Consider the following 13,012-nt stretch of genomic DNA (forward strand, 5'->3'; position numbering starts at 1 on the left):
CACGATCAAACAACAGATGGCGTTGTGCAAACATTTTGATCATGTATGTCTTGATTAAATGATTGGAGCTGTTTCGCAACAGTTTGAGTAAATTCGAGCTTGTTTGAAATTATTTGTGCAACGCGTGACTTACTCAAACAGGTTTAAACGTGTATGTGGATGTTTGAAGGTGTTGTACAACGTAACAAACGAATAGTGTCATACAACTAGAGTTTGACTATGGAAAGTTAAAAGTGAACTTTATAAAAATCTAAATTTAAGAAGTGCAGGTTTCTGTAGAACAACATTAATTTAAGAACAAAATTAACGATACCAGTCAAGCGCGAACAAACTGATTAAAAATATAAAAAATTGCCTATTTTAAAAAAAAAATTATCTTTAACATGACTGACAAATCGTAAAAATGGGACTTTTAGGGGTCTTCTAGAAAATCACGTGTCACATTGAGAATATTGGGAAAATGACTAATGTTAAGTATGCCTTTTACAGGTCATTGTACCCCTAAAAGCCCTACAGAGTTTCAATTCGATCCATCAAGCCGTTTTTTTGTCTCATTCGATTGAATTTTTAAAAAATTAAAGGATTTTTTGCCTTTAAATGCTCATAATCTGTAAAAAAATGAAAAAAACAGTTTTTTCCTGATTTATTTTACATTCTTATTGCAGAAAGCGTTTGAAATCACGAAAAAAAAAATTGCGCGATACGTGTTACTTGAAAAATTTTTTTTTGCAAGATCCGAAAATTAGAAACTTCAAGCTTCAAATTGCTTTTTTTTACTCCAATACGACCATTTTTATCAAAGATACAGCCATTTGAAGAATCGCCGAAAATTTAGATTTTTTTTGATACCTTAATTTTTTCCACTAGTTTATATAATAATATAAAATAATTCCTACAATTTTTTGAATAATAAGTTAATGTTAATAATCTAAGTCTAAAATGTCTCACATTTAAAAAATGGTAAATGGGACAAGTGGGTCCTATCTATGTAGATTTGAATGTTTCTTATGGAACATTTAAAAAAATACCCTTATATACTTGTTACGTTATTTTAAGAACACAATAACTAAAAATGTGCCGTAGAAAAAACCCTGCTTCAATTAGCTGCGGCGTAAGGAACGCAGCGTTAAACAACTAAAATATTGAAATGATGTTAAGATGCTTTCTCTTAAAATAAGATCTGAAATCACTGCGAGCGAAGGCATTCATTCATATTATCTACAATTTCTAGATCGTGTGTGCTGACGCCCACGTCCGTCAAAATTCGCAATTTATCCTAGCCGATTACTAACCTTGTTAAGGATTGAAATTCTCACGAGTGTACTCGCCTTGAACTTGTGAGTAATTTCTGAAAAGGACAACGCTGCTATTAAAACTGGATATTATTATTTATTTGAATATTCTTCATCTAGACAACACTTAATGTTATGAGAGGTTACTAAAAATGTAGTTTTCCTTGGTGTTCTGTATACAGTATGAAAAAATATGTAGATGAACTACCTCAAATAATACATAAGATAAATAACTCTGCATAAATTTTTATGTGTCTCATGGGTTTATTAAATTTAAACGAATTCCTTTTTATTTTATATATTTTAAAGTATCAAGCCAAGTTGAATGGTTTAAAAGCAAATAAAGTCTGAACTTTTCCATGAAATTAGCCGTATTGGGAACCTCATTATCTGAAAAGACCCCCAGTTATTTATACTATGAATCAAATAGAATTAGTTATCTGTAAATTTATAGGAGTTAAATATAAATTGCAATTGACAGTCGAAAAACTCAAATCTGTATCCAATGTCAAAGTGATACTCACTGTTTTTTTCGACTTTAATAGAATTGCCCATTTTGAATTATTGTCTCCAGGTGAAACAGTGAACCGTGTATCAAGACGTATTACAACGGTTATGTGGAAAAATCCGCAAAAAGACGCCCGAGTTGTGGCGAGACAACTCATGGTACTATGACAATACGCCCGCCCATTCAGCGTAAAGCTGTTTTACATTGACAATTTATTGATCAATTAATTGATAGAAATTGGACAAATGTAATGCACCAAATCTGCTGTCAAATAACTTCGTGAATTTATTCATCAAGTTCTTGACGAATTAGAGCATGTTCTAGTTTTCGTCAATTTCTTCGTGAAGTTCGGAAGTACCAACCCAACAGATTTCCATCCTCAGATCAGTAATGAGGTTATGTTATTGGAATATGTAAATAATTGTATGGCGTCGTACTAGTTTTGCATTGTTTTTACTGATTTATTACTTACAAACACTAATATTTATATAATATGTGTCAGAACAGTACCACTGTTGTATCACTACAATTATGAGCGGAAAGGTGACATTTTTGAAATTTATTTGCTTCTTTGATTCATTGGTAGAACTGATTCATACGTCAAAAAACTTGACAGTCTGTAGCAGTGTAAAACCAGACTGTTTACCAATAAATTCGTCAATTTATTCATCAATAAATTGTCAATGTAAAACAGCTATTAGTCAATTCGACAGCTTTGTGCTAAAAATCATATCACTCCCTTACCCTCCTTACTCGTCCGAAATTAAAATTAGTGCTGAAAGACGCCGTTTTCAGACTATTGATGACATCAAAGCAAATTCATCACAGACTTTAAAAGCCATCTCAAATGAAGCTATTCAGGACTGCTTCGCTAAATGGAAACACCTCTGGGAAAAGTGTGTCAATTGGGGAGGGGAGTACTTTGAAGATAACAAGGACCAATAATGTATAAAATAAAGTTTTAAAAGATAAAGTTCTGTTATTTTCTGAACAGATCTCGTATATATTTTTAACGAATAGTTTTGGAAATTTCTTCGATTTATGTCGATAGCTTATTTTAAATTATAAAAAATAATTATTCAGAAATAGCACGTTTTTCGAATAAAATGGAAGAAATATTTTTTCTTGGAAATTCCTTTTTTCAATTTCAAAAATATGCAGTGATGTCGTAATGTTGAATTCCTTAATGACGGTATCTCCCAAATTTTTCTATGTCAAATATTTTAAGAGATATACATCTATTTTAATTCAACACTCTCTTTCCCGAAAATGCACCATGAAAACAGTAAAATAAACGTATTACAAAGGACAATTCTTCAATACTGTCTTTTTTTAACTTTCTCATTGAGATGTTAATCCGATGTTTCGGATTCGATTTAGTATAATCAGCTTCACTGTTTAAAATACAGTCCTTCTAATGAAATACATATATTTACTTCCACATACATTGTTGCATCATGAATGATGTTATTACGTTTTGAATGCATTTTAGACATCATCGGAAGCTTTTTAGCGCATTTTTAAGTACTTTAAAGTAATAAAAAGATTAGCGAAATAAAGTAATAGTAAACGCACAAGAAAAAGTAGGAATAAACCACAATCAGTGTACATTTTGATGGCTAGTCGACTACTCGCTTTAGGCAGTCCAATAGACTACATGTAGCAAAAGTATATCTGGACTTCATACTGCTGTCAGTTTCTTGCCATGGCTACCAGAATTCAGACCTCCTATTGAGCACGTGACGGGTGTATCAATAAGATACTTACGCTCCCACAGAATATTGACGTTCTCAATACAAGAATGAATGCGTACTACAATGCCATGACCAGAATAATCTCAAATCACTCCCAATTGAGCACGTCTTGGATATATGTACAGGAGTCTTATGTTCCAACAAGACATCGATGATCTTTTTACAAACATGTCTAGACACATTCTGGTTTTACAACACGCACATAGTTTTCTATGCATTTACCTGTACAAACTGGTTTGTATTGGGTAGAATCGACATGTTTACAACAAAACTGTAGCTCACACAAATCAAAAGGGGTGGTTTGATTAAAATCTGTCCTGCCAAAGATTATGTAAATGTAAATTCAGTTTATGCAGTAACAGAAGAGGTTATACATGAATACAATTCGTGTTCTTAATCACCACTCGTTCTCTTCAAGATTGTTAACAATGGAAGCAGGAAGGTAATATTCCCCCCGAGGATCTTTAGTATGCTGTACTGATCTCAAGGGTGGGAGATGAACATTCAGGAGCAGAAATATACCTGGAAGGCAGTGGTACCAAGGAAAGTTTTTCAATGGTTGTCTCTACTACAGTTTTTTAGGCAGAGGTTTACGCTATTTTGATGGTGGTTAGTAAGGAAGAGGTAAGGAACCCTGTAGAGGAGAGGATTTTTATTTGCTTATTAGTCAGGCCGCGCTCAAATCGGTTAGCTCCCCAAGGATAAGGTCCGTTCTTGTTCAGGAGTGCGGAGATGCCCTCGAGTTATTGGCCAAGGGTTCCAGAACATATAGGTATCCCTGGCAACGAGAGAGCAGGTTAACTGGCTCGTGTTGGATCTAGGAGCCCAATTCTCGGAATCACACGAGGTAGCATTAACGGGGCCCTTAATAAATTGGTTAATCAAACATTAGGTCAAAATTGGAGGATGAACAGAGGATGGAGGCAGGCCCATAGCGAGGCCTAATAACAAATCTAAGACGAGCCTTGATCAAAGAGCCCTAAACCAAATGGTGAGGGTCTTGACAGGCCATTGCAAACTTTTTAAGCTTAATAGTAATTGAGGGGGACGCTTTATGTCCGAAATGTGGAGAAGAAGATGAGGATAGCCCATCGATCTTCTGGGAAACTGCGCAGCCTTTCAGAGGTTAAGGCACAAAGTCTTTGGTACCAAAAAGTTGTAGGGGAATAAGGCGAGGGACCTGCCATGGATCAAAATCCTGGCGTTCATCAGGGCGTCAGGTAGGTTTGAGGAAGGTCAGAGGGATAGGTGATGGGACGACGGGGTAGGCATAAAGGGCCCACTTGTGGATTAATTACCAGGCTGAGGACGCCCCTATCTACTACTACTACATCTTACAGATGGTATTCTGAAAAACAACAACTAACATTGAACAATACCTAATAGAGCTAATAAATAATAATCTAAAATATATATTTTTTTAATTATATATACCCGTACTAAGATCACATCTTGTCTAGATTTTTGATATCGAAGAATATTGTTTGACTTACTTTGATAAGATTTTTATTTGAATTGTTTAAATTAGTTTAATTACTTTAAAATAATGTAAAATATTATATTATTGAAATTGATATTAAAGTGCTTATTTAAAAAAGAAAATACTTATATTTAATTGCATCTTCAGTAATATCTCAAAGTATTTCTTGTTTCCCTCAAGGTATTTTTGCTTGATTCTAGTCTTTTTATACTTACGTTTATAATCTTTGCTTTGAACTAATTTTGATTTGTAAATTATTAATAGTATTAAAGCTGTTATCATTCGCTGTGTTATCATTAAATGTAGTGTACGTTTCAAACCTGACACGGTGCCTCACTAAGACAAATTGGCCTTAGGACAATCGTGCGTTTGCGTGTGGTAGGCCTGAAAAAGACATCTTTTTATGCTGACTTGTTGACCTTGTCTTGTTTTCCAACTACTCTAATTCGGATACTTGATTTATGTTTGAGGACGAAGCTTTTGTCATGAGAAAATATTGTATTATGCCGTTAACCTCTTTATGTTAAGTTGTTAAATAAAGAAAATACATTTTTCATCTCCGAAACATGTTAATAGTAATCTAAATATCCGAAACACTTTAGTTGTATTGGATTACTAAAATTTTATATGACTAACAAATAGTGTATATTTTATTCATTTGAAAATTATCAAAAAATATACCTATTATACATATTTTCATCATGAATTATGGAACCAAAATCCACTCTACCTAACCACTCTCTCAAAATTTTAAATTCTGGTATTATGTAAAGTAGATTATATGAATTATTGGTATTTTATTGTGGAAAAATTATTATCAAATAGGTAACAATTTTTCGTTATTTGGTAATTCTTTTTACTATTTAAATAATAAAATGTTTCTCGAAAGTAGTTTTTTTAACAGTTTATGTTAAAACAATAAAATTGCGGAATGAGTATTACTATTATGTTGTAAATCTTATGTTTAAAAAATAATTTTTAAATTTTAGTCAGAGGTGAGATTGTGAATAGATATTTCTCTAAATTTCATGTATGTGAACATTTTCCTCTATTTGATAGTAAAATTAGAAATTTAATAGACATTTTGTGGTGAAAAAGTTTGGTATCAATCGTTATGTTACGTCGATTTGGAATAAAATTAATACTATGGTAAATAGCGTAATTTAGGGTGAATTTAGAACTATTGTCATTTCTTTTGAGCAATACTTCTACGCCACTGAAATTTTTGCAGTAATAAGTATTAGCAGCATTTTATGAAGGAGCTGATAAATTACGTAGAAACGGTAGCCTTATCTCATTTCAATGTGATACCCTATTTTTGAGAAAGTTGTAAAACGTTATTTTAAAACCTTCTTGACTGTATGCACCTGACATTGTCGTTAATTTTATTTTTCGTTTCATAGAGGGTGTTATAAATTAAAAAAGAGAAAACGAATAATAAACTAAATTAATTGGATTGACGGTTTTGTTGCATGAACGATACATTATTATATCTGTAGAATGTCTTCAAATGCCTTCCCTGAATGTCAGGCAGGCTCAATATCTTAAAATGTGCTCTCAAATTACCCAGGCTGGGCTCTAATGTTTTACCTTACTTTCTTCTATTTACTGTTGTACCTGCACGTTATCAACTAATTTTGAATACGTCAATTGTTTCCTTCCATCCCAAATAAAGAAGAAAAGAAGCCCAGCATATTTAGGTTTGGGGATGTCGGTGGCTATTGAATCAGCAGACCAAGTCCAAGCAACATTTGTTCATAAGTTTTCATTTAAGAAATTCCCATTCAACAATGAGAAGTGGGGACTTATGTATTAATATATATTACAACACAAGCAAACAAAAAAATTAAAATGCATCTAACCTACACTAATATTGAACACTACACTAATATTGAATTGAATAAAACAGAAAATAATAGTATTTTTATTTATAAAAACAGCATACCATTTTATAGGTACACACACTCGTATAGTTGTTACGATATCAATTGGAACTTGTGAAACAGGACCGTCTGCACTTCTCTTGAAATTTCATCCTATGGTTTAACCATGATCTGTCTGGTAATTTATACTCGAATAGCCATTGGGCGAGTCCGGTATTGGTAGACAGTCCGCCTGATGTAGAATCTGACGGCGGCACGCTGGTCGTCAAAGCAAATCTGTATTGGTCCACTAGGTCGTAAATCATTTTTTGCATGGTATTCTATAATTAGTTTGGTGTGAAAGGCGGTTCACTTGGCTTTACCAGTGCCGTGGAGAGCAGTACTTGGCGCGTTATATTTATTGTTAATATAATACGTATTATTAATTAATATTATTATTTGTTCATATCGCAACCAGTAAAGGGTAATAGTTATTAAAATAAATATTATATGTAAGTATCTAGTAATTTAGTGCGCCTTTGAAACGGAACAAACGAAATAACCCGGGAAAATCCCCAAATAGTCGAGCCGGTTTTTGTCGAAAGCGTCGAAACAAACTCAAGAGTGTTTTAAATATAAAAAACTTGAACAATCGTATGGTAATTATGGAATCACAACGTACAGTTGCACTTCGGGAAGATTATTTACAAAAAATTAGAGAATATCGTCAACTAAATAGGAATACAGCTCGGAATATAGTATATCTAGACGAGACAGGGAAAAATTTTTCTGGACGCCTATGGATTCCGTAGAGTTTATGAGTTAAATGTTTTTATACGGTTCCAACTGATATCGTAACGACTATAACCGTAACCGCAATCATCAATGTAATCATAATTGTAAGCGTAAACGTAATCATTATTCTTATCATCATCGTCTCCGTCGTGGTTGCCCCTATCCCACTCTGCATCCGCATCCCTATCCACATCTCCATCTGCATTCCCAACCACATCCCTATTCGCATTCGTATTCCCATCAGCATCCGCATCTCCATCCCAATCCGCATCAGAATCCACCTCCTCATTCCTCATCTCCTTCCCTCTCCTCATCCCCATCCTGCTGGCACTCGTTAATACATTTTTTTTCGTGGTGAATATGCTGTAGCCTTCTATAAGGGAACCATACCGAGTTTGTCGCTGTTACACTCTGTATAATGTAATATTACAACAAACAGTTTACGACCATTTACAATTTTAAATTTCGATTCATTTCTGAAATATGTATTATGGACGGAAAGTTTTTAAATTAACAATGTATCTATCGTGCTCTAAAAAGGTATAGGTAGGTATACCTAATATATAAGATATTGTCTGTAATAATTATCATATCGTTTGTATTCAGCAAGCATTTTCAATTACTCTGGTTATTTTGATTGGGTATATTAATCCCTTGGCTTATTCTTTTAGCGCAACGGATTATTTATTTAATATTATTCTTTTCAGTGTGAAGAGATACCCTATTAAATAAAAAGAGAAATTGCCCAACATTTACGTTATGTTCCATCAAAAGCGTTTGCTACTATATTCTCCACATACTACTGATTCTTTCGTCTCATTTTCTTAGAGCAGACGTACTGTAACAGTGACTATATAACGGCACATGAAAGTAATGGAATCGCCGAAAAAAGTAGTCCGAGATAGTCGGATCTGCGAGCTTCTCCAGACGACAGGCCGACGAAATTCATACGAATACTTGACCATGGTAAAGATTCAGATTCCAGGATGCGAACGTGGCACGAACCTTAATAAGGAAGTTGACGTCTTTATAGCATTCCCGGATGACCGGAGAAATAATTCTGAACACGTGCCACCGTTGCGAATAGATTCAATAACATGGAGGTGGTAGAATGGAGAACAAAGAAGATACACAGTAGTATTATAATACAAAATATTGCTGATTTTCGCAAAATCAAGAACTTACCTATAAACTTTACCATTATCCTCTTATATTTTATCAACAGGTTGTACGAGAACGATATGAGATGGATTCAAGGGTTTTAATGGTTTTTTGTTCCGATTCTTCTTTTCCACGATCGCATCTAGTCTCGAACGAATATGAAGCAGGCATAGGCAGATATCTGCTCACAAATTTTGATCTGATGATTTGAAATAGCCTGAGAGCAAAGGACGGGCCGCATCTAACACGATAAGATCTTTAAAACTGTGAGCGTGTGTTTATACGAGGTGCATTCCAAAGTAAAGAGAATTAAATCTTCGTAAGGACAATAATATAATTAATAATAGCAGCGACAGTGACACTGAAGAACAGCCAGTCGAATGCGAAGCTAAGGAAAACCTCACCAAGAAAAGGAAAACATTAAGACCCACAACCCGTCGCAAAAATAACTAGATACCTTTCTTGACTTATACATAATAGATTAATCTTTTGTTTTGTTTACTTTTTAATTGATTTCATATACATTAATATGCTACACATTTATATAATTTTGTTAGTTTGCTAGTGTATTTTCTTTGTGATATGAAAATGAATAATTAAATAATAAATAGATGGTGTATCGAGTATTGTCGGTTTGGTTCATTCCACAATGTTGTTTGTTATTGTATTTGTGTACTGTCATATTTAATAATAATTGTCAAATTCTTGTTTAATAATATAATTTTATCTTAAATTTTAGCTGTCTATATTTATATTTAGTTTATATATTCTAGTTTAAGTTCTAGTTTTTCATAGGATATTTTAATGATGTCACTAAAATTTTGTCATATCAATGTTGGCTCGCTAATGACTAGTTTTGCAGATTTTAAAGAAGTAGTATATGATAAATTCGATATAATATCTGTCACAGAAACATGGTTAAATCATAATACTGTTGATAGCAGTGTATTGCTTGCAGGATATAAGCTTTATCGCGAGGACAGACTGCAACGTAGGGGCGGAGTTGTGGCAATTTATGTTAAGGATTCATTTCAGTCAAATTTAATAACTAATTTGGACATCAGGGAACAAACCGCTTAATTTTTCAACTATTAATTTTCTTTCAGGATTTGAAAATGTTCTTGCTTCTATTGCTCCTAAATATGAATATATATTGTGTGCTGGTGATTTTAATATTAATGTGTTAGAAATCAATTCTTCTGCTACAAAATTATTAAATAATATATTAAATTCAGTTGATCTCAAAGAAATAATTAGTGAACCTACTAATTTGAACGCAACAAAACTAATTGATTTAATTATATGTTCTTCACATTTGGATATTAAAAATACTGGTGTACACATATTGGTGGACACTGGCTAACATATTGCACTTTTGGTAATACAAAGCCAAAATTTCAATCTTTTTTTACACCTACAGAGACTACAAACATTTTAGCATTCAGAATTTTAATAATCATGTTTACATAACAGATTTTGATCAAATCCTTGTAACGAATACGATATATGAAAAAATTAATACTTTAAATAGGCTCATTCAGAATTTATTCGATATCCATGCTCCTATCAGAACCGTAAGAATTACCTACTAAAAGGAGAGCACCATGGTTAACTGACACTATAAAACTGATGATGACATTACGTGATAAAGCTCTCACGAAGTACAAAAGGACAAAAAATATGCAACATTTTGATTATTATAAATCCTTAAGAAATGAAGTAAATTATGCAATTAAGAAGGAAAAAAGGCTTATCTTGAATTTAAAATACGCACAACTAGCAGTAAAAATATGTGAAGAGAGTTTAGAAATTTGAATATTTATAATAAATCAACTCCTCAAGTGCCAGCGGCTTTAAGTAATGTTGAAGAAATTAATAACTATTTTGCTAGTAATTGTAGTAGTGCAAATAGTGTTCTTGATGTTGACATATTAAATAATTATTTGTATAACACTTTACATGTTAATAATTCGTTCACTACTCAAATGACGTCTGATTTTGAAATTTTTCCCTGCTCTCAATAAAATCAAAAGCGTTAGGTCCGGACAACATAAGTTTAGATATGCTGCTGTACTGTTGTCCATACGTATTGCCATATTTGACGCATATTTTTAACTTTTGTATTGAGAATAATGTTTATCCTTCAGTTTGGAAACGGTCTCTTGTCATTCCTCTCCCCAAAGTTAATAATCCAGAGCAGTTATCGGATTTGAGACCCATTAGTTTACTTTATGTGTTGTCTAAAGTATTTGAAAAAATCTTAGCAAATCAAATACTTCAGTACGTTAATGCTAATAATATTCTACCTATACATCAATCTGGGTTTCGCCCAGGTCACAGTTGTGCTACTGCCCTCTCACATGTTACTGACGATATACTTACACAAATAGACAATAACAGATTAACAGTGCTCATACTTTTGGATTATTCCAGGGCATTCGATCGTATCAACCATCAACTGTTACTGGCATTATTGCACTTTATAGGCTTTTCAAATAATGCAACTTGTTTGTTAAATAATTACTTAAACTGCCGCTCACAGTCTGTTCTCTTAAATAATACTGCTTCAGACTTCAAGTTAATTAGCTGTGGAGTTCCGCAAGGATCCATTCTTGGACCTTTACTTTTTACTTTATATACTTCCGAATTTTGCAAAATACTTAAGTTTTGTAAGTCAAATTTTTATGCAGACGATACACAAATATACTATTCGTTCAGCGGTAATGATACACAAATTGCGTGTGAGAGAATAAATCAGAACTAGGAGGCATTGTTGAAGATATCTGAACAATTTTGTTTAAGTATCAACTCAACAAAATCGAAAGTAATGCTTTTCGGTAGGAGATCTGCTTGTAGTAGACACCTTAAAGATATCGCTATATGTGTAGATAACGAGACTTTAGAAGTAACAACTAGTGCCAAGAATTTAGGATTAATCATAGACTTTGATTTACGTTATAGATCACATATAAGTTTAATTGTTAAAAAGGCTTATACCAGCTTAAAGCTACTTTATGGCAGCCTCATAAATAAGAAGTGTAAACAAATTTTATGTGAATCTTTAGTCTTATCTCACCTCAATTATGCAGATGTATACCTGTATGTTACTTCACAATGTGTTGTCGTAGTCGTATTGAATAGTGTTCTACCTAATCATGTAATGTAATCAGTGGCGGCCCGTGGGTTTGAATACAGGGGGGGCGCATTTTGAAAAGAGGACGTACATCATAAGAGCTGGGGGAGGTGTGGAATTTTAAGGAATTTGAAGGTCATTGTGTTTTGCAAGTACCCCAAAATGAATATTGTCAGTGTGTACAGTAGCTACTTAGATACAATGCGAGAAATGAAATTCCAACGTGTGGGGGCTGAAGTGGATAATCGATCAAATCAACCAACCCAGTTAAGATATAATTATGTAGATTACTGTAATAGTTCATTCTGTATAGTTTTTGAAGTTCCTTTAAAAACATGGGCATCACTAAGATGTTAACCTAAAACGGGATCAATTTTTGCACTATAGTCTATCAGTTCTAAAAATACCCCTTTGTTTACCGAGTCACCTTTTTTATTATGTCCACGAAGAGAAAGTTTACATGTACCACATAGTTTTAAGATATTTAAAATTTTTGAAAGAAGCAATCGATTTTTCTTAACTGTTTCGTTATGACTATTTACTATTTATTTGTTCTGCATAAGCACTATTTAAACAAGAAGCAATATTTACTCTTCCTAAAAGTAAAAAACTCACCAACTTATTTTTGTGTTTAGGAGAATTTTCATGTTTCTTAATTTTAATTTCTAAATGTTTCAAGTCAGAAACTCCAGTTTTCGTCCAGTTTTCTTCGCCTCCTCCAAACAATAAACATACAAAACAAAAAAATCTATTTGTTTGGTCACAACCACACAACCACAGGGTCTTATCATAAATGTTTTTATCAAATTTGCGAAAGCCGGCCCACTTTTTGCACTCTTTCTGCACCTCAACTAAATTCAACACTGGCGTTGGACGTCCGTTATTTTTCAATTCGACTTTTTCCTCTAAACTTAAATTACTAATAACAAGTTTTTTTATTTCACAAACCCTCATTTTAAACTTAAACTTATAAAATATAATGTCTTAAAAAGCGCCAAAGCAAAAACAAAACACATATAACCACACT

Source organism: Anoplophora glabripennis, unplaced genomic scaffold, assembly GCF_000390285.2.
Source record: "Anoplophora glabripennis isolate ALB-LARVAE unplaced genomic scaffold, Agla_2.0 scaffold586, whole genome shotgun sequence".
NCBI classification, from domain to species: domain Eukaryota; kingdom Metazoa; phylum Arthropoda; class Insecta; order Coleoptera; family Cerambycidae; genus Anoplophora; species Anoplophora glabripennis.